This window comes from Bos grunniens, chromosome 17 (genome assembly GCF_055505025.1).
Source record: "Bos grunniens cultivar Pamir isolate PY7600 chromosome 17, Bosgru_T2T1.0, whole genome shotgun sequence".
NCBI classification, from domain to species: domain Eukaryota; kingdom Metazoa; phylum Chordata; class Mammalia; order Artiodactyla; family Bovidae; genus Bos; species Bos grunniens.
Window position 1 is genome coordinate 29242745 of NC_141181.1, and position 16536 is coordinate 29259280.

Consider the following 16536-nt stretch of genomic DNA (forward strand, 5'->3'; position numbering starts at 1 on the left):
ATCAGTACTGTGACAATCCAAGTACAAAATGATGGTAACTTGGATTAAGTTTCAAAGGACTGGAAATCATTTTTTTAAAGTTTGCTTTGGGCCATGTTAAGTATGAGCTACCTAAAAGATCTTTAAGTCAGAATTAAAAAAAAAAAAAGAATATCACCTTGTTAGGTTCACAAGTTTGGAGTTCAGGGAAGATATTGCAACAAGAGCTATAAATTTAGGAGTGATTAAAATACACATAATTTTTAAAGTCATGGAATTAGAAGGTATAGAAAATAAGTCTGGATAGGGAAATTAGGCAACTGAGGACTAAGTTCTAAAATTTAGTTTGGAGAAATGAAAATTTAGCTGAGCCTGAGAAAAAATTCTGGGACAAACAGGAGAAAGAATAGTAAAAAAAAAAAAAAAACAACTCAAAAAGAATGACATAAAAATAGATGATATTTACTTTTTACAGATGGATAAACGGAGTCTGAGTGACATAAAGGAACTTGTTCAAGGTCAGATAGCTAACAAAGTAAAAGATCCTGGTTTCAAATTTAGTCAGCTTGGATATAGTCAATATGGTCCTAACCATTAAAGTTTGCTTTGTTTTTTTTTTTTGCCAGTTTATTTCTTTTTATTGAAGTGTAGTTGCTGTACAATATTATATGTTCTAGGTGTACAATATAGTGATTCACAACATTTTAATTTATAGTTACTGTAAAATATTGGGTATATTCCCTGTGTTGCACAATATATGCTTTTGCTTATTTTATACCTAGTAGTTTGTACATCCGAATCCACCACCCCTATACTAACCCTCCCCATTTCTCTCTCCCCACCAATAACCACAGTTTGTTTTCTGTAGCTGCAAGCCTGTTTCTTTTTGTTATATTCACTAGTTTCTTTTCTTGGCCAAGTAGTATTCTACTGTGTATATATTTCACGTCTTCTTTATCCATTCATCTATTGATGGACACTTAAGTTGCTTCCATTTTTTGGCAATTGTAAATATTGCTGCTGTGAACTTTGGAGTGCATGTATCTTTTCGAATTAGTGGGGTTTTTTTTTCTTTCAGATGAATACCCAAGGGTGGAATTGGTACTTCTATTTTTAGTTTTTGAGAAACCTCCATACTGTTTTTTTCTCCCCCTCCTTACTGTTATCGACAGTGAGTGCATCAGTTTACATTCTCACCAGCAGTGTACTAGCATTCCATTTCCACCACATTTTTGCCAGCACTTGTTATTTGTGTTCCTTTTGATGTTAGCCATTCTGACAGGTGTGTAGTGATATCTTATTGTGGTTTTGTTTGCATTTCCCTGATGATAGTGATATTGGACATCTTTTCATATGCCTATTGGCCATCTGTGTGTCCTTTTTGGGAAAATGTCAGATTAAGCAGGTATCACTATAAACTTCCTTCTTAGACCTGGTTTTACTGTGTCCCATAAGTTTTGAATTGTTGTGTTTTCATTTTCATTTGTCTCTAGGAATTTTTAAAATTTCCTCTCTGATTTAGTGCTCTATTGATGATTTTGTAGCTATAGTTTGGCCTCCACGTTTGTAGTTTTATAGTTTTTTCCTGTAGTTGATTTCTAGTTGCATAGATTTGTGATTGAAAAAGATACTTGATATGATCTCAGTTTTCTTAAATTTATCAAGGCTTATTTTCTGGCCTAGCATGTTATCTGTCCTGGAGAATGTTCCATTTGCACTTGAAAAGAATGTGTATTTTGTTGCTTTCAGGTAGAATATTCTCTCTGTATGTAAATTAAGTGCATTTGATCTAATGTGTCATTTAAGGCAAGGATTTCCTTACTAACTGTATGTCTGGATGATCTGTCCATTGATGTAAGTGGGATGTTAAAGTCCCTGACTATTATTATTTCCTGTCAGTTTCTCCTATTATGTCCATTAATATTTACCTTATATATTTAGGTGCTCATATATGGGGTGCATATACATTTATATTTGTTATATCTTTTTCTTGAATTTATCCCTTGATTATTATGTGTTGTCCTCCTTTGTCTCTTCCAGCAATCTTAATCTTACAGTCTGTTTTATCTAAGTATTGCTACTCTGGCCGTCTCTTGATTTCCATTTGTATGGAATACCTCTTTCCATTTCCTCACTTTAGCTTTGTGTGTGTCTCTAGATCTGAAGTCTCTTGTAGGCAGCATGTGTATGGGTCTTGTTTTTGTATACAGTCAGCCAGTCTATGTCTTTTGGTTGGAGCATTTAGACAATTCAAAATTAAGATAATTATTGAGATGTACTTACTGCCATTTTGTTAATTGTTTGGGGCTTGTTTTTGGAGATTTTTCCTTTCTTTTGTTCTCTTCTTTGTGACTTATGACTATCTTTAGTGTTTGGATTCCTTTTTCTTTTTTATGTGTGTATGTCTGTTACAGATTTTTGTTTTGTGGTTACCACAAGGTTTTTGTAAATCATATTGCTTTAGATACAAAGCAGTTTTAATTGATTTTTTACATTCAGTTCAGTTCAGTCGCTCAGTGGTGTCTGACTCTTTGCGACCCCAGGGACTGCGCACGCCAGGCCTCCCTGTCCATCACCAACTCCCGGAGTTCACTCAGACTCACGTGCATCGAGTCAGTGATGCCATCCAGCCATCTCATCCTGTCGTCCCCTTCTCCTCCCGCCTTCAATCTTTCCCAACATCAGGGTCTTTTCAAATGAGTCAGTTATTCACATCAGGTGGCCAAAATATTGGAGTTTCAGCTCCAACGTCAGTCCTTCCAATGAACATTCAGGATTGATCTCCTTGGATCTCCTTGCAGTCCAAGGGACTCTCAAGAGTCTTCTCCAACACCACAGTTCAAAAGCATCAATTCTTCAGTGCTCAGCTTTCTTTATAGTCCAACTCTCACATCCATGCATGACTGCTGGAAAAACTATAGCCTTGACTAGACTGACCTTTGTTGGCAAAGTAATGTCTCTGCTTTTTAATATATGATGTCTAGGTTGGTCATAACTTTCCTTCCAAGGATCAAGCGTCTTTTAATTTTATGGTTGCAGTCATCATCTGCAGTGATTTTGAAGCCCCCCAAACAAATAAAGTCTCTCACTGTTTCCCCTGTTTCCCCATCTATTTCCCATGAAGTGATGAGACCAGATGCCATGATCTTAACATTGTTTTACATTGCTGATCTCTAATTTCAGATGCATTGTAAATACCTGCATTTGTACTCTCTTCCCTCCATGATTACTATTTTTTATTTCATATTTTACATCTGATTGTTTTGCGTATCCCTTAACTGCTTATTGTGGATACAGATGATTTTACTACTTTGGCCTTTGAACCTCCCTACTAGCTTTTTGTGTGGATGATTTCCTCCCTTTACTGTGTGTTTGCCTTTACTAGTGAGCTTTTCCATTCAGTAATTTTCTTGTTTTTAGTTGTGGCCTTTCTTTGTCTCCTAGATAACTTCATTTAACATTTGTTGGAAAGCTGTTTTGCTGGTGCTCAAGTTTATCTTTTGTTTATCTATAGAACTTTTAATTTCTCTGTCAAATCTGAAGGAGAACCATGCTGGGTAGAAGATTCTTGGTTGTAGGATTTTTGTTTTTTTCTTTTCATCAATTTACATATATTGTGCCACTCCTTTCTGGCCTGCCGAATTTCTGCTGGAAAATAAGCTGATAACTTTATGGGCATTCCTTTGTATGGTATTTATTGGTTTTCCCTTGCTGCTTTTAATATTCTCTCTTTATCTTTAATTTTTGTCATTTTAATTATCATGTGTCTTAGTATGGTTCCTCTCTGGAACTCTCTGCACTTCCTGGACTGTTTCTTTTCCTAGGCTTAGGAAGTTTTGAGTTATTATGACTTCAGATATTTTCTCTGACCCTTTCTCTCTGAAATGCTAATGCTCTGCTTGACGTTGTCAATGTATGCTTGACAATGCTTGACGTTGTCCCAGAGGTCTCTGACACTATCCTCATTTCTTTTTATTTTTTTTCTTTATCTGTACAGTGGCAGTGACTTCCCTCGTTCTGTCTTCCAGCTCACTGATGCATTCCTCTGTATCATTCAGTCTCCTGTTGTTTCCTTCTAGTGTATTTTTCATTTCATTTGTAGTCTTCATCTCTGTTTAGTTGGTCTTTTATGTTTTCTCTTTATAACAGAAACTACTAACTTCTCACTCTCTGTATGTATTCTTTTCCCAAGTTCTTTGATCATCTTTACAGTCATTACTCTGAACCCTTTCCTGGTATATTGTCTGTCTACACTTATTTCTTCATCTAGGATTTTATCTCTTCCTTCATCTGGAGTATATTCCTCTGCCTCCTCATTTAGCCTAAGTTGCTATTTGTATCTTTACGTATGTGGTAGATTAGTCACACTTCTCAACTTTAGAGAAGCGGCCTTCTGTAGGAAACATCCTATGCATCCCAGCAGTACACTCCCCTCTCATCACTCAAACTGTAGGTTCTAGGGGTACCCCAAGAGGGCTGCGTGGGTCCTTCTGTTGTGGCGGGCTGACTGTGTGGCAGTCTGGTGGGCTTGTTGTCCTGTAGCCTGATTGGTTGCCAGGCCGTATCTTATATGGATGCTCCTGTGAACTAGTTAGTGAGACCCAGTTATGAAGCAGCTTGTTGTGGAACCCTCAGGGGCCTCAGGCTAGTGCTGGCTCTCTGGTGGGCAGAGTCAGCATTTATAAGACTCTGAGCTGTTGCCTGCCCTCTGCTTTGTGATTCTAGGTCTGGGGTTAATGCCATACTAGTGGCGAACAGAGCCGCTTCCTGGAATCTGGCTGTAGGGCCCACGGATCCCAGAGCTGATGTCAGATTGCTGATGAGCGGGGGCAGGTTCTTGACACAGTTGCTTATGGGGGATTGCTGTGTTCCAAAGCTTGTGTTGGCCTACTGTTAGTGGACTGGATATGCAGGCTGCTAGATCATGGTTTTCTTGCCTCTGGTGTCTACCTTCTGGTGGGTAAGGCTGGTCTGGAGGCTTGTGCAGGCTTCCTGGATGGCAGGGCTATTGCCTGCTCAGTGGTGGGTGGAGCGGAGTCTTGGTCCTTTGAGCAGGGCCATATTTAGAGGCAGGGAGTTGGTGATGGACAGGGAGGCCTGGTGTGCTGCAGTTCATGGGGTCGCAAAGAGTCAGACACAACTGAAGCAACTTAGCAGCAGCAGCAAGCAGCCTGTCTACTGATGAGTGGTCTGTAACCCCACTCAGTTAATTTTTTGGCCTGAAGCATCCCAATTCTGGGGCCTACAGGCTGTTGGGTGGTGTCAAGTCCTGACACTAATGAGCCAGAGGGAAGATTTCAAGATGGCAGCCACAAGCATCAGTAGCTATGCAATAGATAGCTCCTAAGTATGGCTACCACCAGTGTCTATGTCCACAGGAAGAGTCACAGGCATCCCCACTTCTTCCAGAGACTCTCCAACAAGGTAAGTCTGGCCCAGGCTTCAATCAAATTACTGCTTTTGCCCTGGGTCCTGGTGCACGTAGGATTTTGTGTGTGCCCTTTAAGAGTGAAGTCTATTTCCCTCAGTCCTATGGGGCTCCTGAAATTAAGCCCCACTAGCCTTCAAAGCCAGATCTCCAGGGGTTTGTGTTCACAGTACAGAACCTCCAGGCTGGGGAACCCAACATGGGGCTCAGAACTCTCACTCTGCATATAATTATCCTCCAGTTTATGGGTTGCCCACCAGAGAGTATAGGACTTGATTATATCAGGAGTCCATCCCTCCTACCCATCTCACTGTGGCTCCTTCACTATGTCTTTAGTTTTATATCTTTTCTGGTAGGTTTTGGGCTTTTTCACTGATGGCTGTTCTGCAGATAGTTATTACTTTTGAGAGGAAGTGAGCTTGGAGTCTTCTTACTCTGCTAGCTTGGCCAACCCCCCTGCCCCCACCACCAACCATAGTGTTTTATAAAATGCTAGTGACTGGTTGAGTAAGATAGAACTGAGAATGAACCTTTCGGTTTGGTACCCTGTGGTGCTTTTATTATTGATAATAAAAATAAGAACAGTTTTGGTGAAATGCTGGAATGAAAATGTATTTAGAATTAGTTTGAAAGAAAGGGAAAATTTTGCTTGCGTTTATTGGTGAGCTAGGACATTTGGACCTGTCCTCTCATGGCTAAAAACGTTACATGAATTATAAAAAGCATCTATTTGCATTAAATAACAAAAAATTATTACCAGTTTGACTTTATCCAAGGAATGCAAAATTATTAAAGCATTAGAAAACAAATTGATGTAATTTACCACATTACTTATTAAAAGAGAAGAATCATAAGGTTATCTCAATAGAGATAGAAAAAGTATTTGAGAAAATTTAATATGTATCCATTTTTTATTTTTAATATGTCTCAGCAAACTAGAAATAGAATTTACTTAATTTTATAAAGGTATCTCTTCTAAATCAAACATTATTCTGAATAGCAAAACATAAATCTTAATAGCTTTTCTTTGAAGACTGGAAAGATGACCAAGACCACTATTACCACTTCTGTTAGTATTTGTACCAGAAGTCCTAATCAGTGCACTATGTCCAGAAAAAGAAATAAAACGTATACAGACTGGAAAAGAAGAAAACAGTCATTCTTCACAGACATAATGATTGTATGTGTAGAAAATCCAAAATAATTCACAGACCAATTGTGTTTCCACATCCCAGCAACAAACATTTCAAAATAAAGCTTTAAAAATAGTATAATTTATGTTGTATCAAAATATATCAAATGTCTGTGAATAAATTTAACAAAGAATGTATAAGACTTTCTCGTGAAAACTAGGGTATTAAAAATAAAGGTCTAAGTAAATAGAGATATCATATTAATTGGTCAGAATCCTTAATATTATACATTTGTTAATACCCCCTGCCCTGACGATATAGAGATATAGTGTAATCTCAGCCAAAATACTTACACATGGAGCAGTATCCAAAATATTAAGTGAAAACGAAAAAAAAAGCATAGTGTACAGTGTGTATACTATTCTACCCTTGTCAGAGTATTTACTAGCTTTGGTGAAAGGACCTAGATACAGTGGCCAGTATTCAGATGCAGGTGAGGTATCCTAAAAGAAACCAGGACTCCTTAGAGAAATGACTGATTACAGATCTGGGATAGGAAAGTATAGGATGAGCCTAGGAAACACTTTGTGGTAGCGAAAGGCATGGACAATACCAAGATTATTGGGATCAAATCAAAAGGACCCAGTAGCCAACTTGAGGAAGCTCCCACTGGCCTATATGGTGACAGTTTGATAGTTCATCAAAGAAAATATCTGTAGTAAATGTTAACATACCAAATATATTAAAAGTCTGTGACTTCAGAATGATATTAAAGAAAAAATTCTTTGGTCACCTTTGGAAGATATTATAGAAACAGCTTTTTCTGGAAAGATGAAGTTAAAATCCAGCATTTATTCTACTTTTCCTCTATTCACTGGACTTCATCAAATGCTACTTGGCCTTTTCCTATCATAACAGCCCTTACTTCACTGGTTAGGGAACCAGTGTATGGATTTTGCCAGTTAGTTGCTTAATATGTCTCCCAATTATGTATCTCAGAATCAGGAAACAACCACAAGGTAGGATTATGGACACCCTGGGCCCGCTGAGACAGCTCAAGCCTAAAGTCCTTTGATGACCCGCCTGCAATTACTTCTCTGCTTGATGGACCACAGTGGTATTTAGAATCTCTAGGAATTTGTCGTTTCCAGTAATCGTTAAAGTGTCTGAATTTCCCTTCCCTGTTGCATGGTTACCCTGCCTACTCTTCACAGGTCCTTTTTAGGGGAAAGCTAGGAGGAAGTATATATGAATGTATAAAAGATTCCTTTAAAGGAACCTGCAACTTCTTCCTCCACTCAAGGGGCTCTGAATCTGAACAGATTTAAGTTTCAGTTCAGTTCAGTAGCTCAGTCGTATCCGACTCTTTGCGACCCCATGAATCGCAGCACGCCAGGCCTCCCTGTCCATCACCAACTCCTGGAGTTCACCCAGACTCACGTCCATCGAATCAGTGATGCCATCCAGCCATCTCATCCTCTGTCGTCCCCTTCTCCTCCTGCCCCCAATCCCTCCCAGCATCAGAGTCTTTTCCAATGAGTCAACTCTTCGCATGAGGTGGCCAAAGTACTGGAGTTTCAGCTTTAGCATCATTCCTTCCAAAGAAATCCCAGGGCTGATCTCCTTCAGAATGGACTGGTTGGATCTCCTTGCAGTCCAAGGGACTCTCAAGAGTCTTCTGCAACACCACAGCTGAAAAGCATCAATTCTTCGGGTTAAAGAGCCATGATACTGTCTTATAGTGATTAAACACTGCTATTCATAAGATCTTGAGCTTTTCTTCTGCAGATCAAACAAGGCTTGAGTAGACTGCCCATCTATTTCAGTTCTAGGATGACAGTGATAAAATTATCAAGCCCCAAAGAGCTCTGCAAATCAGATTCTGCGGGTTACTATTTGAACTCTACTGCCGTTGTAATGATGACTGCATTTGCTTTGGAGATTTAAGGCCACAACATTGCCCTTGCTGTTGAGAATTGTATCATTTTCATTAAATTCAGGTAGTCCAGATCCATGGTAGCAGTTCCCACTGTCATTTCTGTCCCCCAGAGAATAGCCACTACAGACCTCTTCAGGGATAATGAGGCACCCCTCCTGACTGTATTTCTCATAGTCCTGGTGAAGGCAGTGTCCTCTAGACCCTCCTGAAGGAGGCAGTCTCCCTGACCTCTGATAACTTTCTCAACACCAGATTCTCACGTGGGGATGAGTGTGTCCTCCTCTCTTCCTGGGAACATTTCTCTTGAAAATATTCAGACACATTAAGGGACACTATTGATAGCTAGTGTATAGGGGCCGGGGGTGCTGGTAACCATCCTGCAGTGCTCAGCACAGCCCCACACAGCAAAGAATTTTCCAGCCAATGGTGTTAGTAGTGCCATGCTTGAGAAAGTCTGCTCCGTGCTGCACAACGAGTTTTTTACATTTCAGTATTCCATATAGGTCGCCTTTGAATCCAGATTTTGTTCAACCAACCAAGCAAACCAAAATACTTGAGCTAATTCATTGGATATAGAATATCTGCTTTGTGAGCCCATATTGGTAAACATGGCCTCATCCAGTGTTGTTTTGTTTTGTTTTGTTTTTTGCTGTAATCTAGCACCCTTAGGATCTAGTCACACATACTCTCTGATTTCTATGTAAAATTGGCAAAATCATGTAATTATCATGGTGCTTTCTGCCACCTCAGAGGTCTCGTCTTCTACCTCATTTCCTAGAGCTAAGTAGACTTCAGTCTGGCCATAGATGTAGAAGCAATGGATGATGGCACGGTAATTCCTGAAAGAAGTTACCTATTCGTTGCAAGGCAACCTCCTTAGGTGAGTCCTTTACATATTCTTCAGGCAAAGGAGACTTATCTTCCCAAATAGAGAAGAAGAACTGCTTCTACTCTCAGAGAAAGCCTTACAGAATTTAGGGCTTCAAGGCTCCAGCTTCATTGGAGTCTGTCTGTTCACATGTCCCCATTTCAACTTGGAGGGGAAAAAAGACCCTGCGAGGTTATGCATTCAGCCTGTGGTGGTATTCAGCCATTCCTGGGATTAGACTTTGGATTTGATTTTCAGAAAATTCAGCTTTGCAACTGCTGGAGATAAGGGTTTCTTTTAGGGTAATAACAGCAGCTTCTGGCCCCCTAACCTAGACTTTGAACTCAGAATTTAAAACTCTGAGCCCTTTATTTTTATTTTCAGAGCTTTCCATTATACCTGGAAGCTGCATTATTTTCTTCATTCCCTGTCATTATTTAGTCACTCAAAATGTTACAGTATACAGGCACTTGATTATACAGGTAATAATTTAACTCTTTTACCATGGATTATCACGGTCCCCTTTACCACTGACCTTTAAATTTAAGCAGAGCATAGAACAATTCTAGGTAATTCACAACCAGTTAGAGTACCCATTCATAAGGTTATATCTTCTGGAACTACTTCTGGTACCAATTTCTCTATGCATCAGGGTTTATTCAAGGAAACAGAACTACTCCGGACAGTACTGAATAGTAATAGAATATGGGATTTATTGTAGGAATTAGACCTTATGCAGTGGCACTGGTAGAGAATTCAATTAAATGCACTTGTCTCTGCATCTGATGCTAAACCTGAAGTCACTGTGGGTCTCTGAACCAGCAGTTGTGAAGGACAGCTGAATGCAGATGAAACAGCTCACAAGGACAAACTGAAACCCTGTTTTCACCTGTCTCTCATCACTTCCACGTCAAACCACTTTGTGGATGACCTGCAGGAGAGGCTGCTGCCCTTCACCATGGATCTGTACATGGTCCAAGAGGCCAAAAGAGGAGGTCTAACAAGAGGCAGAAAATGGAATTGCTGAAGGTTCAGGTGGTGCCCCACACCATTATAGTGACCTAACATATCAGCAGCTGTGCAGGAGCTGCCACAGGGCCAGGTATCCTGCCAGCCTTCACAGCTACTGCACAAACTTCTCTTATGGTCAACACCAGCCCAGGACCAGGCAAGGAAAGGAATCCTGGGAAACATAATTGCAGGTTAACTAAGTTGGTGCAGTCCAAAGACACCACCATGTGCTTGTCATAGTGTAATTCTTGATGTTGTTCAGTTCACAATGCTTATGTAAGGAAGAACAAAACCATATAAAATAAATGAGGTTTAACATCAGTCTAAAGATTATGATGTGCATGCTAAGTCACTTAAGTCCTGTCTCTTTGTGACCCCATGGACTGTAGCTTGCCAGGTTCCTCTGCCCGTGGGATTTTCTAGGCAAGAATATTGGAGTGGGTTACCATTTCCTCCTTCAGAGAATCTTCCCAACCCAGGGATTGAAGCCATGTCTCTTATATCTCCTGCATTGACAGGCAGGTTCTTCACCACCGGCACCACTTGGGAAGCCACACACATATTTCTGCTGCTGCTAAGTCGCTTCAGTCATGTCCGACTCTGTGCAACCCCATAGACGGCAGCCCGCCAGGCTCCCCCGTCCCTGGGATTCTCCAGGCAAGAACACTGGAGAGGGGTACCATTTCCTTCTCCAATGCATGAAAGTGAAAAGTGAAAGTGAAGTCGCTCAGTCGTGTCCGACTCTTAGCGACCCCATGGACTGCAGCCTACCAGGCTCCTCTGCCCATGGGATTTTCCAGGCAAGAGTACTGGAGTGGGGTGCCATTGCCTTCTCCGCACACATATTTATGATGGTAACTATATGTTGAATATACACTGTTTGCCACTCTACATACTCCTTTAATCATCACAAAAGCTTTATGAAGTAAATGCTATTATGCTCCCTGTATTAGGGTTCTTCAGAGAAACAGAACCAATAAGGTGTATGTGAGAGAGAGAATGTGTGTGTGTGTGTCTGTGTGTGTAAAGGTTTATTTTAATGAATTGGTTCAAGTGATTGTACAGGCCTGGCAAGTCCAAACTCTGATTGAGAAGACTAGCAGGCTAGATAGTCAAGCTGTTCCTTTTCAAGTCCAAAGGCATTCATGCTGGAAATCTGAAAGCCAGTGTTACTGTTCGAGTCCAAAAGTCCTCTGTTGCAGAGTACCCTGTTGCTTGGAGGAAGTCAGCTTTTTGTTCTATTCAGGCCATCAACTGATTATATAAGGCCCACCCACATTATGAGAGGCATTCTGCTTTACTCAAAGTTCAGTGACTTAAATGTAAATCTTATCCAAAAATACTATCATTGAAACATCCAGAATAATGTTTGACCAAACATCTTGACACCATGGCCCAGCCAATTTGACACATAAAATTAACCATCACACTCCCTATGTCATACATGAGGAAGCTCTGGACTTTAAAAAAATTCATACAAGTCTACAGTTCATCATCTGCAATTCTAAATTTTAAAAAACTGAAAACAGTTTTTTCCTAAGTTATCTTCCTACACTTTTGTGGCAAAATCTGACATGAAATGATAGGCTATTTTTGATACATGTGTTTCTATATATGCACACATGTATACAGATACACAGAAACATTTATTTCCTTTGTAATGCCTATTAATATGTTTTACTGAAAAATATTTATGATTGTAATCATCTCTGTCATACTCTTAACCCATAAAATACTTTTCTTGAATCCTTGGATTCTGCTATATTGTATAGGTAACTTGTGAACACCAACTAATCACTCCCAGTAGATTATTGATAGCGAATGTGTTTTGTTTTAGTTTGTATTTCCTGAGGTATGGATCAAAGCACTTGCCAAAAGGAAAGACATAGAATGTTGCATTTAACTCCCTTGAGTCTGTCAAACTAGTTTTAGTACAGCCCTATCTGTTGCTTATAGTCTGAGCTAGAAAGATTGTTAATGCCCTTTACAAACCATGACTTCAGGAATACCACTTGATTTTTTGAAAAGTAATTTTACCCCAGTTATACATGTATTTTTTATTGTTATTACAATATAGTTAGTTTACAGTATTGTATTCGTTTCTGATTTACAGTAAACTGAATAAGTTATATGTATACATACAGCTATTCTTTTTTACATGCTTTTCCCATGTCATTATAGAATATTGAATAGAGTCCCTTGTGCTATACAGTAGGTCCTTATTAGTTATCTATTTTTTATATATGTGTGTGTGTATATATATATATATATAGTAGTGCATATATGTTAATCCCAATCTCCCAATTTATCCCTCCTCGTTCTTTCCCCCTCAGTAACCATAAATTTGTTTTCTACATCTGTGACTCTATTTCTGTTTTGTAAATAAGTTCATTTATACCATTTGTTGAGATTTCACATGTAAGAGATATCATATTTGTCTTTCTCTATCTGAGTTCACTCAGCATGGCTGTCTCTAGAAGTATCCACACTGCTGCAGATGGCATCATTTCATTCTTTTTATGGACATGACTAAGCGACTTCACTTTGACTTTTCCCTTTCATGCATTGGAGAAGGAAATAGCAACCCACTCCAGTGTTCTTGCCTGGAGAATCCCAGGGACAGGGTAGCCTGATGGGCTGCCATCTATGGGGTCGCACAGAGTCGGAGACAACTGAAGCGACTTAGCGGTAGCATGGCTGAATAATATTCCACTGTGTATATATGTACACATCTTCTTTATCTGTTCCTCTGTTGATGGACATTTAGGTTGCCTCCATTTCTTGGCTGTTGTAAATAGTGCTGCAGTGAATGTTGGAGTGCATGTATCTTTTCAAATTATGGTTTTCCCCAGATACATGCTTAGGAGTGGGATTGCTAGATCATATGATAGCTGTATTTTTAGTTTTTTAAGGAACCTCCGTAACTGTTCTGCACAGTGGCTATACCCACTTTACATTCCCAGCAACAACGTAGAAGGGTTCTCTTTTTTCCATACCCTCTCCAGCATTTATCTGTAGATTTTTTGATGATGGCCATTCTGACTGGTAGAAGGTAGTATCTCATTGTGATTGTGATTAGCATTTCTCTAGTAATTAGTAATTTGAGCATCTTTTCATGTGTCTCTTGGCCATCTGTATGTCTTCTTTGGAGAAATGTCTATTGAGGTCTTCTGTCTCTGGATTTTTGTTTTTTTTTTGTTTTGGTTTGGGGTTTTTTGTGTGTGTGCTTCATAAGCTGTTTTATACATTTTGGAGATTAATCCCTTGTTGCTTCATCTGCAAATATTTTCTTCCATTCTTTGTGTTGTCTTTTCCTTTATGTTTATAGTTTCCTTTGCTGTGCAGAAGCTTTTGAGTTTAATTAGGTCCCCTTTGTTTATTTTTGTCTGTATTTTCATTACTCTGGGAGGTGGATCCAAAAAGATCTTGCTTCAGTTTATGTCAAAGTGTATTCTACTTATGTTTTCCTCTAAGAGTTTTATAGTATCTGGCCTTACTTAGTTCTTGATCCATTTTGAGTTTGTTTTTGTGTATGATGTTAGAGAATGTTGAAATTAGAGAATAGGATGATGTGTTCAAAGTACTGAGAGGGGAGGGGGAAAAAATGCCAACCAGGAACACTCTATCTAGCAGTTATCCCCTCAGAAATTTCCCAGATAAACAAAAACTGAGGAAATTCATGATCACTAGACGTGCCTTACAAGAAATGCTGAATGGAATTTGTCAAGCTGGAATTTAAAAAATATTAATTAGTAATATGAAAATTTACAATACAGTGATAAAGGTAAATAATCAAGTTCCGAAAACTCTAATACTGTAAAATGGTGTGTTGATAATTATAGTATAAAGGTTAAGGACCAGAGTATTAGAAATAACTATAACTACCATAATGAATACAGTTGTTAATGAATACACAATATAAAAAGAGGTAGATTACTGAAGAGGCAGGGGAGAAAAAAGGCAGAGTTTTTGTATTCAAGCAAAGTTTTTGTATTCAGCATAAAATAGACTGTTCTATCTGTAAGATGTTTTGAGTAAGCCTTGTGGTAACCACAAAGCAAAAATCTGTACTAGATTTGCAAAAGACAAAGAGGAGACTTGTCACAAAAAACGCCAATTCACAAAGGAAGGCAGAGAGAGAGGAAAAAAGGAGCACGAGAAGTGCAGAACAGCCAGAAGACAGTCAATGAGAAGGCATTGGTAGATTTTTACATATCAGTAATTACTCCAAATATAAGTGGATTGAGGGCTTCATTCAAAAATATAGAGCGGCTGAGTGAACTAAAGACAAGACCCATTTATATACTGCCTATAAGAGACTCACTACAACTTTAAGGACACAGGCTCAAAGTGGAAACTGAAAGAGAGCAGTGGTAGCTGTACTTAAATCAGACAAAATAAGACTTTCACGTTGTAGTTCCTTTTCTAACTTCTTGGAATAGAAGCATGTCTCACGGGTTTTCATTTTTTCCTAATGCATCTATTCTTAAATGTTATAAAATTTCCACTAGATACTGACATAGCTTTAGCATATGTTTTGATGTATGTAGTATTTTCACAATTACTCAGTTTTAAATATTTTAAAATTTTTATCTTTTCTTCTTTCAGTCCATGTTATTTATAAGTACATTTTAAAATTCCTGAATAAATGGGGATATTTTTCTTATTTTATTGTTAATTACTTCTGTTTTCCATAAATACGTCTCTTAGAAACAATATGTTGTTCTTCTTTAGATCATTTAGTTCATTTATATCCAGTGTAATCTAAACTATACTGGGATTTGTTTTCATTGTTTTAGTAGCTCAGATGGTTAAGAATCTGCCTGAAAGGCGGGAGACCTGGATTCCATCCCTGGATCAGGAAGATCCCCTGGAGAAGGGAATCTTCTGACAACCCACTCCAGTACTCTTGCCTGGAAAATTCCATGGACAGAGGAGCCTGGTGGGCTGCAGTCCATGGGGTCACAAAGAGTCAGACAAGACTGAGTGGCTAACACTTCCACTTCCATACTTCTGTCATTGCTTTCTTTCTGTTTCCTTTCTTGTACTCTTTATTGACTTCGTGTTTTTTCCCCATCATTCCACTTCTCCTCCTAAGATTTGGAAATTATATTGTCACCAGATTTTAAAGTCTGCTTTGTAATGTTTTTGTTTCACCTTACTGTTTTGTGTAATTACAGTTCATTTATATTAGCCCATATATTTACCACTTTCTTTATTCTGAATTTCTTCTTCTATCTCAAGCATTCTAGCTGGAACTAGTTTCCTAGTGTCTCAGTTCAGTTCAGACACTCAGTCGTGTCCAGCTCTTTGCGACCCCATGAACCACAGCACGCCAGGCCTCCCTGTCCATCACCAAATCCCAGACTTCACCCAAACTCATGTCCACTGAGTCGGTGATGCCATCTAACCATTTCATCCTCTGTCGTCCGCTTCTCCTTCAGCCCTCAATCTTTCCCAGCATCAGGGTCTTTTCAAATGAGTCAGCTCTTCACATCAGGTGTCCAAAGTATTGGAGTTTCATCTTCAACATCATTCCTTCCAGTGAATACCCAGGACTAATCGTCTTTAGGATGGACTGGTTGGATCTCCTTGCAGTCCAAGGGACTCTCAAGAGTCTTCTCCAACACCACAGTTCAAAAGCATCAATTCTTTGGCACTCAGCTTTCTTTATAGTCCAACTCTCACATCCATACATGACCATTGGAAAAACCATAGCCTTGACTAGACGGACTTTTGTTGACAACATGGTGTCTCTGCTTTTTAATGTGCTATCTAGGTTGGTCATAACGTTCCTTCCAAGGAGTAAGCATCTTTTAATTTCATGGCTGCAATCACCATCTGCAGTGATTTTGGAGCCCAGAACAATAAAGTCAGCCACTGTTTCCACTGTTTCCCCATCTATTTGCCGTGAAGTGATGGGACCAGATGCCATGATTTTAGTTATCTGAATGTTGAGTTTTAACCCAACTTTTTCACTGTCCTCTTTTACTTTTCATCAAGAGGCTCTTTAGTTCTTCACTTTCTGCCATCAGGGTGGTGTCATCTGCATATCTGAGGTTATTGATATTTCTCCCAATAGTCTTGATTCTGGCTTGTGCTTCCTCCAGCCCAGCGTTTCTCATGATGTACTCTGTATATAAGTTAAATAAGCAGGGTGACAATATACAGCCTTGAC

General features: G+C 39.2%; 1 protein-coding gene across 16 annotated transcripts in view; it reads left to right on the plus strand.

Annotated features, from left to right (window-relative positions):
* Positions 1-16536, plus strand: part of SCLT1 (sodium channel and clathrin linker 1) — a 239554-nt gene that overhangs the window by 166228 nt on the left and 56790 nt on the right. The window lies entirely within an intron of this gene.